Source organism: Papio anubis, chromosome 10, assembly GCF_008728515.1.
Source record: "Papio anubis isolate 15944 chromosome 10, Panubis1.0, whole genome shotgun sequence".
Taxonomy (NCBI): domain Eukaryota; kingdom Metazoa; phylum Chordata; class Mammalia; order Primates; family Cercopithecidae; genus Papio; species Papio anubis.
In genome coordinates this window covers 63,597,866-63,613,193 of record NC_044985.1, presented here as the reverse complement: position 1 = coordinate 63,613,193, position 15,328 = coordinate 63,597,866, and positions in this window count along the sequence as shown.

The following is a 15,328-nucleotide window of genomic DNA, read 5'->3' as shown; positions in this document are numbered from 1 at the left end:
CCACAAAAGCAAATAAGAAGAAAATGGCTGAGCTTTTTAACGTATTTTTAAAGGCCAAATAAAGCCTGGTGTGATGATTCAGAAACCCTTAGTGGCCCATACACAAAGACAGTTTGCTCTTTTCAAATCTTTTCCAAAGGCCTCCACTGAGTCATTGCTGGCAAGATTGGGGAAGGACAGAGAAATGGAGAGATTTATCCTCCAGAAGCACAGGCTAAAGTATGAAGGAAGACAGGAGAATGGAGGGAATTCCACAAAGCACTATAGGCCTGAGAATGGGGAGCTTTCTATGGTTGGGTGAGGGGTAGGAGACTTGTGAGAGATGTCACTGCTCTTCTTAGATACAGGTGTGCTGGGCCTGCTGAAACCTGAGGGTAAAGCAGGACAACTACAAGGAAACTTCCAGGCATTTCAGGCCTCAAAAGTTTAAAGCAGCAGCCCACTGGAGCTGAGAGAGAAATTAAAGAGCTGACAGATAATCCCCTGAAAAACAGGTGCACCAGGCATACCAAAGGCTAAAGTCAGGGAAAGAGAACTTAGGCAAACTCTCCAATTACTCAGATCTCAAGCTGTGCTAAAGGGAATATTCTAATCCTACCCTCAAACATTTGAAGTCTGTGCTGAACTAAATCTAAAGCATGAGAAAGTCTATACTCATCTCAATTACAGATAGTTTGACCTCCTCTCATTAACAGCCTGACTGAAAAGAAGATACCCTTTTCTGAGTAAAAGTTTTATTTGCTTTCATCTCTATTCCTTTATACACAATGTTAGCATTTAATAAAAATTATGAGATACACAAAGAAGCAAGCAAATATGACTCATACTCAAGAAAGAAAATAGCCACTTGAATAAGACCCAAAGATGATAGAAATGTTGAACATATCAAAGTATTTAAAATAATCATGATAAACTAGCTAATGGTACTAGTAGAAAAAGTGAACAGTATTTGTGAAAAGATAGAGAATATCAGAAAAGCTGTAAAAACTATTTTAAAAAGAGCCTAGATGTGAAAAAATATGATGACAAAGATGAAGAATTCTTTTGTGGGCTTACAAGGCCAGAGTACATACCACAAGAATGAATTCGTGTACTTGAAGATAGGTCAATAGGAATTATATAAACTGATACAAAAGTGAAACATGAGAGAGAAAAAATATGTCTGAGATAAGTGAAACAATATAAAATGATCAATCATACATGTAATTTGAGTTATGGAAAGAGAACAAAAAGAATAAGGTCAAAAATCCTAAATTGATGAAAATCTTCCATGTACATATTCAAGAAACTCAGCAAACTCTAATCTGAATAAATACAAATTAAATTACACATAGGCACATCATAGTCAAACTGCTAACAGAATCCAAGATAAAAGGAACATCTTAAAAGCAGCCAGAGAATAGAAAACACATTGCATACAGATGAATGACAATAAGAATGTTGACAGACTACTCATTAGCAACAACTGAAGGCTAGAAGACAATGGAACAATAGCTTCTAAGTGCTGAAAGAGTAAAACTACAATCTAGTATTCTATACCCAGCAAAATAATCTTCAAGCATGAAGGTAAAATAAACACATTTGCACATGTAGAGAATCTGGAACAATATTCCTCTTTATCAGACCTGCAATTAAATTAATCCTAAGAGAATTTCTTAAGACTGAAGAAAAAATATTCCAGAGAGGAAAGGTACCAGACAAAAATTATCAAATAGAAATATACGTATATTCAAATTCCATTTAAAAACTATTGGTTGTTTAAATAAAAATTAATAGCAGTATATTATGGGATTTATAGCATAAATAAAAGTTGAATGTATGAAAAGAATAGCACAAAGTGAAGGAGGGCAGTAATTAGAAGTTCTTTGTTGCAAGATGCTTATGCTATTGATGAAGTCATAAATTAATTGTGGAAGATATACTATGAAAGATAAAGATGCAGTCAGTCTTAGTCGACTCAGGTTGCCATAACAAAACATAGTAGACTGGATGACTTAAACAACTGACATCTATTTCTTATAGTTCTGGGGGTTGAGAAGTTCAAAATCAAGGTGCCAGCCAAGTTTGTTCCTGGTGAGGGCTCTCTTCCTGGCTACTTTCTCACTATGTCACCATATAGTGGAGAGAGAAAGCAAGCAAGTTCTCTGGTCTCTTCTTATAATGATAGTAACTATATCACGAGGACCCCACACTCATGACCTCATTTAAACCTAATTACCTTTCAAAAGCCTCATCTCCAAATGCTAACACATTGGGGGTTAGAGTTTCAACATATGAATTTTGAGGGAACAAAATTCAGTCCATATCAGTTACGTATTGTAATCTCCACCAAGAGGCGCAACTAAAAAGTCAATTGAGAAGCTAAAATAGAATATATTTTAAAAGACTGGATTCACTCAAGAGATGACAGGGAGAAACATATAAAGAGAAAATGGGACAGATAGAAAAAAAATCACAAACATGGTAGAATTAAACACAAACACATCAATAATTGCATGAAAGGTAAATGGAGTATCGAGCTTTTCAGTTAAAATAAGTGAAAGCCAGTCTAGATAAAAATTCAGACTCAATTATGCTATTTATCAGTAATACATTTTAACTGTAAAGACAAACAGAAAGTAAAAGAATGGAAAAGATATGTAATGCATACACTAAACATAAAGAAACTGGTATGACTCTCTAAATATCAGACTCTGTAAAACAGAGTATTCCTAGATAAAAGAGGGACATTTCATAGTCATACAAGAGAAAATAATGTCTATGCACCTAATATAAAGCTCCTAAATGCTTGAAGTAATAGTGTGAAATAGATGCAAAATTATAGTTGGAGATTTTGATACCTCAGTAACCCATAGAGCAATTAGATAAAAAAATTAATAAAGGTATAGAAGATTAGAGAAACTCTATGAACTAAATTCACCTAATTTAGTTATAAAATAACCAAACCAAAACAATACAATTATTCTAAATTGCACATGGAAAATATATCAAGATAGACCGTACTGGGCCGCAAAACAAGTTGTAATAAATTTTAGTGATTAAAATCATACAGAATGTATGTCTCTGACCAAAATAGTATTAAGCTAGATTAATATAGTAAAATATCTAGAGAATCTTCAAATATTTGGAAAATAAACAAATTTTTAAATAACTCATGGATCAAAGAAGAAACCACAAGATAAGTAAAAAAATATTTAGCAATGAAATGGCAATTAGATACAGCATTTGAAAATTTGTGGCATACATACTAAAGCTGAACTTAGAGATAAATCTATGGCTTTAAATGCTTATATTAGAAAAAGGAAATATATACATTAAATGATTTATGCTTTCAATTTAAGAAGCTAGAAAAATTGGAGCAAATTAACACAATATAAGTAAAAGAAGTAATTTGAAATTAGTAAAGTAGAAAATGGACACAAAAGATGAACAATATAAAAAAATTGGTTCTTTGAAAAGATTATAAAATTGGTAAACATCTAATAGGACTGATCAATAAAAGAAATAAAGCCAAAATTGTCAATATTAAAAATGATAGGCTATTACAAATTATACAGATGTTAAAGGACAAAAAGGGACATTATAAACAATTTTACACAAATAATTTAAACAACCTCAGTAAACAGACAAATTTCAAACATCAAATTACAAAAATGAACATGACAATATATTGAAAACCTCCAAAGCCTTATACTTATCAAATAAATTAAAACCTTCATTTGAAATAGAATATAAAACTTGCCACAGTTTCAGAAAATACAGGAAGAAGAGATGCTTCCCAAATTGCTTTAGGAGGTCAGATTGCCCCTATATCAAGACCATACCAGAACATTCAAGGAGAGAAAATTTCAGCCCACTACATACCCAAGAATGGTTAAAATGAAAGACTAACCAACCATACCAAATGTTGGCAAAGAGTGAATCAGCCAAAACTATCATACAGTCATGGTGGAAATGTATAATGGTATAATATGATATAACCACTTTAATGAAATTTCTAGCAGTTATTTTAAAAGGTAAATATATATTTACTTTATGATCCTGTAATTCCACACCTATGTAATCCAAAAGGATTTAAAATATATTGTTCACCAAAGCCTCGTGCAAAAATGCCTATAGTAGCTTTATAATAGCTAAAACCTGGAATCACCCCCAAGTAGTCATCAACAGAAAAATAAATAAGCAAATAGTGGTGTCAAATAGAATATTTAAAAAATATTATGTTCAATGAAAGAAGCTAGACATAAGAATAAATATTCTTGATAAATATTCATGATTCTAGAAAAATCAAATCTAGTTAATGGTAATAGAAATCAGGACAGTAGTTGCATGTCATTAAGGGTTGAGGGGAAGGGTCACAAGGGAAATTTCTGAGGTGATGGAAATAATTTATAACTTTATAAGTATTTGGATTTGTCAAAATAATAAATTTGTCAAAATCAAACTGCTTAGTAACTGAATTTTACTGTATATCAATTATAGCTCAATAAATATGGCTGGAAACAAAAAATACTTATGACAATTTATTATTATTATTACTATTATTATTATTTTGAGACATGGTCTAGCTCTGTCGCTCACATTGGAGTGCAGCAGCTTGATCTCTGCTCACTGCAGCCTGGGCCTCCCAGGCTCAGTGATCCTCCCAACTCAGCTCCCTGCTTTTCTGCGACTAAAGGTGTGCACCACCACACCCGGCTAAATTTTGTATTTTTTGTGGAGATGGGGTTTTGCCATTTTGTCCAGGCTGGTCTCAAACTCCTGAGTTCAAGAGATCCACCTGCCTCAAGCTCCTAAAGTGCTGGGATTACAGGTGTGAACCACTGCACCCAGCCTGACAATTTATTTTCAATAAGTAAAATTTACTAATAAAATTACATTTTTCAAATAGAAAGTATTCAGCCTTAAATATATTACAAAATAGCTTATTGTTTGTGTTAGAAAAATTGAAGCAACTTTCAATAAGATTATTTTAAAATTTTTACCTTTTTGTTTCTATTAAATGATTTTGCAAACTGTCACTTTGTAGCAGGTCAAGTTTGGGACTTTAAAAAGTCTTTTTTCTGTCTTTAAGATTTGATTAATTACCTAGTTATTTAAAATGCTTTGGGCCAGGCTTAGTGGCTCATGCCTGTAATCTCAGCACTTTGGGAGGCCAAGGCGGTCAGATTGCTTGAGCCCAGGAGTTCAAGACCAGCCTGGGCAACATGGAAAATCCCATCTCTACCCAAAATACAAACATTAGCTGGGTTTGGTGGTGCATGCCTGTAATTCCAGTTGCTCAGGAGGCTGAGGTGGGAGGATAACTTGAGTCAGGGGAGGTTGCAGTGAGACAAGATTGTGGTACTGCATTCTAGCCTAGGTGACCGAGAGAGACCCTGTCTCAAAAAATAAAATAAAATGCTTTGAAGCCTAAACAAATCCTTTAAAAACCTACCAGTGTCAGTGCCTCTTTTACCAATGGGCCTCATTCTAACCTTTCTATACACACAGTAAGTAAAAAAATAAATCAGTCTTGTCTCTGTCACAGACACTGTGTGAAACAAGTTTAAGCCTCAGCAGTCTTATTATAATTTTACCAGTCCCAGACCTCTAATTAATTTGTCATTAAATACAATTAAGAAACTGAAGTAATTCAGTTTAAGAATCTGCATAGGTTTTAAAGAGTAATTAAAAGGCTTCCTTAATTCATTAGAAATCAGAGAAAAATTGGAACCCAAAGGAGCCTTCTCACTTTGGTATGTAATATTTTAAAAATATATCTATTTATCTGTAAATAAAAGGGAAGGTCCTAGATAATAGGATCATCTGAGTTTGCTATTTTATGCAAAGGTATTTATCATGTTGGAAAAAGATATGCTTCTTTTTTTAAGTGTGTTTGTCATTATATTTTTATTATAAATTTAATAGTCTCATGAAGTAATATTTGAGTATGAGAAAAGATGGGAAAATAAAATAGCCGTAGTCTCATGAGTCAAATGCCATTATAGTTAACACTGTGGAGTATTTCCTTTCCAGTTACTTTAAAAATGGTTTTTATTCAATATTAACAACATAAAAAGGAGTATTTCTATTATACTTTAAGGCATAAGAACAATAAAAAGGAGCACCTGTACCCATCACCAATCTTAAGAGATAGCATGTTCTAGTATCTTTGAAGCCCTAAGTACCCCCACTTTATCCATGACTCAATTTATCTCATAGGTAACCATAATCCTAAATTTGATATTTATATTCTTGTGTTTTTATTTATGGATTTACCACACATCTATTCCCTTTATCTTTCTACTATACTTCTTAACATCACTTACATATTTATGACCTCTTTGTCGCATTTTTGCTGCATTCTAGAGACTTCTTTTAAATCTGCCTTCTGATATTTCTAATTCTCTCTTCAGTTGTGTCTAATATTCTGTTTAACCTGCCCACTGAATTTTAAATTTTTCTTACTTTATTCTTATTTCTAGAATTTCCATTTGTTTTCCTTGAGTCTTTCTTTATTATTTTAATGTACTCTCATTTCCTTCTCAGATTTACAGTTCTCTTTTATTTCTTTAAATATTGAATATATTATTTATTGTTAATTTTGTGCCTAGACTATATTTAAAACTTTTACATGATTGATTTTGCTCTTTGTTTTTTCTTACACAAGCTGCCATATTTTCATGAGTGTTATTTTTATTTGTTAATGTGAGCTAATATTTATTTCTGCTAATTTTTGAGGCCAAATTGTAGATATGTTTCCACAGAAAGAATGTATGTTTGACAGAATTACCATTTGACCCGGCAATCTCATTATTGGGTATATACCCAAGGGAACATAAACCATTCTACCATAAAGACAAATGCACACGTATGTTTATTGCAGCACTATTCACAATAGCAAAGAAATGGAATCAACCTAAATGCCCATCAACAGTAGACTGGATAAAGAAAATGTGGTACATACACACCATGGAATATTATGCAGCCATAAAAAAAGAATGAGATCATGTCCTTTGCAGCAACATGGATGGAGCTGGATGCCATTATCCTAAGCAAATTAACAAAGGAATAGAAAGCCAAATACCACATGTTCTCACTTATAAATGGGAGTTGAACAATGAGAACACGTGAACACAGGGAGGGGAACAATACACACTGGAGCCTACTTGAGTGTGGAGGGTGGGAGGAGTGGGAGTACCTACTGGGTACTATGCTTATTACCCTGGTGATGAAATTATCTGTACACCAAACCCCTGTGACACACAGTTTACCTATATAACAAACCCGCATATGTACTCATATAAGAATCATGTACATGTAAATAAAAGTTTAAAATAAAACAAAAAATAAATTCATAGGAACTTTAAAAATGCATGTTTGAATCACCCAGATACCTGGGGATACTATCAACTTGGACACTTTCAAATTTTGGCTTATAATTTTGTGGACCACACTGGTAGTATGAATTTCAGGTCCTAAAACGTTTATGAGGGTGAGCTTGTGGTTTATTTTTCAAGAAGGCTGTTTTGCTCTCCACTCAGCATCAATTTGTTTCCTTGATGATTCCTTCTGTGGAGTAGGCTTATCTCTACTCCCCTCTTATACCAAGTACGCAGCTCTTTGGGGTCCAGCTTTATATGGGGTCTACAATTAGACTCTCTGTCTTCTACAGGATCCTATGATTTTTCTTCCCTAAACTTTGCTCAGTAATGTGTTGGTAAATGCTTAAGGGCTACCTGTCTGATAAAAACATCCCGATTTGTAGTATTTGCCAATTTCTGTGTTGTAAATACATGCCAATTTCAAGCTACCAAAGTGACGTCACTGAATGTGAAGATGGGAGAAGATGAGTACAATCAGTTCTTACAGCCAGTAATAGGCAGCTCCACCACACCACTGCTTACACTTGGCATAGCTATGAAAAATGAAGCTAAATTCACCAGGGCTTGGCCTATCTCTCTGATATGGTTTGGCTATGTCCCCACCAAATCTCATCTTGAATTATAGCTCCCATAATTCCCCTGTGTCCTGGGAGGGACCCAGTGGGAGGTAATTGAATCATGGGGGTGGGTCTTTCCCATGCTTTTCTAGTGATAGTGAGTAAGTCTCACGAGATCTGATGGTTTTATAAATGGGAGCTCCCCTTCACAAACCCTTTTGCCTGATGCCCACGTAAGACTTATCTTTGCACCTCATTCACCTTCAGCCATGATTGTGATGCCTCCCCAGCCATATGGAACTGTGATTCAATTAAACCTCTTTCCTTTATAATATGTGTGTTCACTTAAATATCTCTATGTGTTTTTAGCTAATGTGCGTCATGGTATATCTACTATTTTGAAATTTGGTTGTTTTTCTTTTTTGAGACGGAGTCTCACTCTGTTGCCCAGGCTGGAGTGCAGTGGCATGATCTCTGGCTCACTGGAACCTCCACCTCCTGGGTTCAAGTGATTCTCCTGCCTCAGCCTCCCAAGTAGCTGAGATTACAGGCATGTACCAACACACTTGGCTAATTTTTATATTATTTTATTTGTTTATTTTTTTGAGACGAAGTTTTGCTCTTGATACCCAAGGTGGAGTGCAGTGGCACGATCTCCAGCTCACTTCAACCTCCGCCTTGTGGGTTCAAGCGATTCTCCTGCCTCAGCCTCCCGAGTAACTGGAACTACAGGCACACGCCACCGTGCCTGGCTAAGTTTTGTATTTTTAGTAGAGACAGGGTTTCACCATAGTGGCAAGGCTGGTCTCGAACTCCTGAGCCCAAGTGATTCGCCCATCTCCGCCTCCCAAAGTGCTGGGATTACAGGCATGAGCCACCACACCTGGCTGAAATCTGGTTATTTGTTTATACTATTTAACTGATTTTTCTCATTTTTAAATATTTCTCTACAACTCATTTTTATGGCACATTATGTTCTCTCCCATGCATGAGCCAGAATGGCTGAACATGTATATTGTTTCTGTATTTTCACCATAATAAATAATGCTGAACGGAACAAAAAAGATGTAATTCTGGTCATTTTTCTGGGGCAATACATTTTTTTCCCTCCCCTGGAATTGAGACAATCTTCCTATGTGGTGTTAGACTATTTTCTCCCTTTCTTATTTCTGCCTTACTCAGCTGTATCTCATTCTGCAGCAATTCACTTTTTCCTATTGTATCTCCAGTTCCTCATCATTAATAATGCTATTTATAGAACTATATTTGGCTTTGTCAGCCAAATACATTAGCCATTTATGAAATGGTGTCATGAAAACGTATATAGTTAAATGTGAGTTTTAAAAGGCCAAAGAAAAAAAAGTCTCTTGTCTTTTTTTTCCAATTTGTTATTTACTAAAATGAATTTTGTCCCTGGATGTTGATGACTCTATTAGATATGGCCATCTTGTAAACTATCAAAAGTGTTTCTTCTCAGCAAATAAAGATATTGCCAATCCATTGTGGCCACTTTTGGCAAAGTGAGACAGCGGAACGTCTACCCTCAGTGAAGCCAGTGTTTGCAACAGGAGTGAGTCATCAGTTTATGAGAAAGTCCAATGGGGGGTCAGTTCTTTCCTCATGAGCACTCTTCGTCTCTCCTGCTGCCCTGTGACTTGTTTTGATTCAGTCTCTTTTGGAGCAAATCATCTATCAGGAAAGAAGAAAGCAAGAAGTGAAATAATGACTATAAGTTGACCCCGAGAAAGAATAAAATATATATTTTAATATACTACAAACTTGAGGTAGGAAGACTAGGTGAGGCTTTCCGAGAAATTGGTGGTCAAAAGAGAACATTCAAGCTGTCATTTTTAATAATGTAATAGTAGTGGACTATGGAATATCTCTTATATTAAAACTAAGTCATCTCAACAAGTTAAGCTGTAGAAATAAAAGTAACTTCACTTCTCCAAAAGAAATGATAGTTAATGTCATATGAAATCATAGGCTATTTAAATGTCAAGCTTTAGTTGTAGAAGGATTACAGGTAATATTCTTGTTGAACTCAATTTTCTTTCTCCCAAGAAAGTGATGTAGCTAGAAAGACTCTCTTCAACCCATTTCCTTCTTCTGTACTCCAAAGTAAGTATCAAATTATCGGTCACATCCCTCATATTCAGTTCCATGTATTCAGACACACAGTACTCAGATTCTCGAACATATAACAATGATAAATGATGTTTCTGTTTAATTCTTGTTTAGTCTTTACTCAGCAGCAAAAATAATTTTGTTAATACCAATTGTCCTACAAAGTCCTAATGTAACAGGATTATAGATTATAAGAGCACAGATATTTTTAAGAAAATTTGGATTTGAATCCCAGACTTTCACTAGTTATCTGTGTGACCTTGGTGAGATTGTTTAACATTTATTCAGTTTCTTCATTTGTAAAATGGACATGATGAAGTCAACTTCACAGGCCACCTCCAAAATTAAATGAAGTAATATATGTAAAGAACTTGGCACATTATGAGGATAAGTGTGCTAAATATTAACTATCAACACCTGTTATACATAGTAACACCCAAATTCAATTCATCTAGTATTCACTGAGTATTTATGTTTGAGATCACTGGTTTGGTAAACTGGAAGAGTATATGCCACATATTAGACATGAAGCTACTTTCATAAAGTTTATAGTCTAGTTGAGGAACAAGTTTTACACATTTTAAACATATGCATAACAATATAAGGCTGTATATAATCAAAATACAATATGTGTGACAAAAACTTTGATTTAGAAAAGTGAGTGAGATCTGTGTGGAAATCTCACTGGATATCTGGAGAAGTGAGCAGATCTTTTTATTTAATTTCCAACTTTTATTTTAAGTTCAGGGGTATATCTGCAGGATGTGCAGGTTTGTTACATAGGTAAATGTGTGCCATGGTGGTCTGCTGTGCAGATCATCCCATCACCCAGATATTAAGCCCATCCACTAGCTAGTCTCCCTGACCCTATCTTATCTTTCTGCTCCTCTTCATTCTCCCAACCCCCGCCCCCAACAGGCCCCAGTGTGTGTTGTTCCCCTCTGTGTGTCCGTGTGCTCTCATCATTTAGCTCCCACTTATAACATTCAGTATTTGGTTTTCTATTCCTGCGTTAGTTCACTGAAGATAAGGGCAATTATCCTCCTGCACGTCCCTGCAAAGGACCTGATCTCATTCCTTGTACAGCTGTGAGCAGATCTTTTGAAGGAGATGGACTTCAGACTCTGAAAGACATATTAGAGTGAGTAAGAGCTCAGGTGCTAGAGTCAAATAGAACTGATTTGAATTCCAGCTCCTCCACCTCCAGCTGTGTGATCTAGGACACATTGTTTAATCTCCCTATTCCTCAGTTTTCCCAACAGCAGCATGGCAAGCCCCTAACCACAGATTACTTTGGAATGTTAAGTGAGATTATGCATAAGTTAGTAGAGTCCTTGACTTGTGGTGGGTGCTCTATAAATATTGTGGTGGTGGTGGTAGTAAATGCTGTAAATGAGAACAGGGAGGAAAATGAGCATAGAAGCAACAAAAGGATCAATTTTTAATACACCCTTATGTTGTTATTTATGTACTTGATATAGTTTTAAAGGAAGCAGATAGGAACTTAATAAATACAACTCAAAGACTGTGATGTTTTATTTGCTATTTTTTAAATCAAACTGTAAAAATGGACTGAAAATTTTTCAAGCTATTTAAATTATTCAATTTAAGTAACTTTTAGAGCCAAAAGATATTCATGAATCATTTTAATTCTTTTTAGGGTATATAGTTTTTTGAAAACCTTCTGTACCATAATGTTAAAGTTTAAATCCATTTGTTTTCTAAAGTTACGTTTTTATTAATAATTTTTATTTTATTCCATTCCTCTTAAATATTGTTTCATTTTATGTAATTTTGTATTTTTCTTTTAAAAATTATATTTATTGTTCTCATAATAACAAACATACAGTTGAATACAAAACACAAAAGCCATCAACAGTGAAGTTATTAATATGCCTTCAAGATAAACATGATTAGATACCAGGTATTTACATCTCTGATGGATAAACTAGATGCAAATACGTTGAATAATAAAAATGTTTTGGTTCTCCATTAAATTATTGAAAATCCAAATGGTAAATGTTAGTATATTATAAGGCTTGAATATTCATTATATGCCTTCCATGTTTGTGTTCTTCTCTCACTTGACAAAAATATTGTTATCATTTCCAAAACCCTGAATATACCAAATATCATAAAGAAATATTTTTGAAGAATAATTTCATCATTAGAACTTGGCTGCTTTCTTTTAAAAAAAACCAGCCAATTCTTCTTTTAAAAGTTTGGCCCAGGTGCAGTGGCTCATGCCTGTAATTCCAGCATTTTGGGAGGCCAAGGCAGAAAGACTTCTTGAGTCTAGGAGTTTGAGACCAGCTTGGGCAACATAGTGAGACCTTGTCTCTACAAAACAAAAAAAAATAGCCAGGCATGGTGGTTCATGTCTGTAATCCCAGCTACTTGGGAGGCTCATGAAGGAGGATCATTGGAGCCCAGGAGTTCAAGGTTACAGTGAGATATGACTGCACCACTGTGTTCCAGGCTGGGTCACAGAAAGAGGAACCATTTCTTTAAAAAAAAAAAAAAAAAAAAAAAAAAAAAAAAAAAAGCTTGGATGACATCAGTATTTATTCAGCATTTATTCCCCAATTAATAAAACTCCAATTTTGGAAGTATTCAATCATAAGTTCATAAATTGTACTTGAGCAGATGAAAGGAAATTCATCTAGGAGACATAAGCAATGAGTCAAGGTTAGAACACAGCATGAACGAAAGAAAAAGAGAAATAACCAGTCACAGGCGGGGCTAGAGGTAAGGACTTTGTACACCAGAGTGTAAAAGGTAAAGAGGTGCACAGCATGCACAGGGGCAGCACCAAGAGCAAGATGCATGGAGCCTTCTTGGTGAGCAGAGTCAGTACCAAGCCATGAAGTCGACTGCCACTGTACCCAGTTCAAATGTTTCTTAGCCTCATCACTAATATTGACTTTTAGGCCTTGTCTGATCCCTGACCTTGGATGAAATATTCACCCTCCTAGAAGGAAATCTGATTTTGAGGTGAGTGTAGCACTTAGGAGTTTTTTATATCTCAGGAGTCTAGGTTTCTATGGATTGAGTGCAGGCTGATTTCTTCAGCTCTTTGTTCTCCCATGGGAATTTTCTTTTTCTGGGGCGAGCCCTTTCCGGTGATGGTTTTGTCCTTGAGTTTGACATTGATAGTTGTTTCTGAAATCCTGGCTCTAAAGATACTCCTTGGTAATCCATTAGACACACAAGGAGAAGCATTACTCTTTCAGGTCACTGAGACTACATTTATTGAATTTCTGTTTTAAAGTATTAAATGCTTAGTCAGTCAACATTTATTGAGCACACATGGAGTATCCAGCACTATATTAGCATCCATAGGCAGACAGAAAAGACACAATAGATGAGGTTCATGCCCTAGAGTAATTTTATACAGAAAAATAAATGTAAAAAACAAAAAAGCTCTTGAAATGAAACATATAAATGTAAAAATTGATGTAGCACATTCTTGTGTGTGTACCACAATCTACCATTTATCACTGGGTATTATATATTTAATATTTATCATACACACACAATGTCTAAGACCCTAGGCTGGCACCATGATGTTGTAAACTTTGAATATAACACAGCCTGCCCATAAATTGCTCATAATCCAAAAATCATGATGACAAATAGACAAGTAATTATGGTATTTATGATGTGCCAAGTAACTGGTTCAGATCTCATATTGGTATATTGGAAGAACCAGCCCCCAATATTTCAACATAGGTTCTTTTCTAATTTCCCTAAGTGTTGGGCAGTCTGAGAAATAATGAGAAAGAGTACAAAAGAGAGAAATTTTACAACTGGGCATCTGGGAGTGACAGCACCTATTGGTAGGTTTGTGATGCTCCCTGAGCCGCAAAACCAGCAAGTTTTTATTAGGGATTTCAAAAGGTGAGGGGGGTATGAACAGGGAGTATGTCACAAAGATCACATGCTTCAAAGGGCAATAAAAGATCACAGGGGCAGAAGGGCAGAGCAAGATCACAAGGTCAGGGTGAAATTAAAATTACTGACGAGGTTCCATGTCCTGCTGGGTATGTATTGTCTTGATAAACATCTTAACAGGAAACAGGGTTTGAGAGCAGACAACCAGTCTGACTGGAATTTGCCAGGCTGGAATTTCCTAATCCTAGCAAGCCTGAGGGCACTGCAGGAGACCAGGGTGTATTTCATCCCTTATCTTCAACCGCATAAGACAGACACTCCCAGAGCAGCCATCAATAGACCTACCCCTGGAATGCATTCCTTCCCCAGGGTTATTCCTTGCTGGGAAGAGAATTCAGTGCTATTTCTCCTATTAGCTTTCTGCAAGAAGAGAAATATGACTCTGTTCTGCCCGACTGTGCAGGCAGTCAGATCTTATGGTTATCTCCCTTGTTCCCTGAAAATCGCTGTTATGCTGTTCTTTTTTAGGATGCCCAGATTTCATATTGTTCAAACACACATGCTTTATAAACAATTTATGCAGTTAATGCAATCATCACAGGGTCCTAAAGTGACATACATCCTCAGTTTACAAAGATGACGGGATTAAGAGATTAAAGTAAAGACAGGCATAGGAAATTATAAGAGTATTGATTGGGGAAGTGATAAATGTCCATGAAATCTTCACAATTTATGTTTAGAGATTGCAGTAAATACAGGTGTAAGAAATTATAAAAGTATTAATTTGGGGAACTAATAAATGTCCATGAAATCTTCACGATTTATCTTCTTCTGCCATGGCTTCAGCCGATCCCTCCATTCGGGGTCCCTGACTTCCCACAACATTGGTATATTTAAGAAAAATAGTATTAGAATAGATAATATTTGTATTGTGCCTTAAAAGGTAAGACAGATGATGAAATGAGAAAACATACACAGAGGCATTCTAGGTAGAACAAAAACTCATAATAGAAGACAAAAACATAGCTTATCTGTATTAATTATCTAATGCTGTGTGACAAATTTCCCAAAACTTATTTGCTTAGAATATATAAATCATTTGCTGTATCTCATAGTTTCTAAGAGTGAGGAATTTGGGATTGGCTTGGCTGGCTGGTTCTGGTATGGGGTCCTTAATGAGATTGTAGTCACATGTCTGCCAGGGCTGCACCCATCTGAAGGTTTGAATGGGTTGGAGGATTTTCTTCCATGATAGCCAACTTATCAGACTGGTAAGTTGGTGCTGGCTATGGCCAGGGGCTTCAGTTGTTCTTTAAGTAGTCTATACATGGGTCACTTAGTGTCCTCATAGTCGGTGGTTGGCTGGTTAGCAATTCAATGACC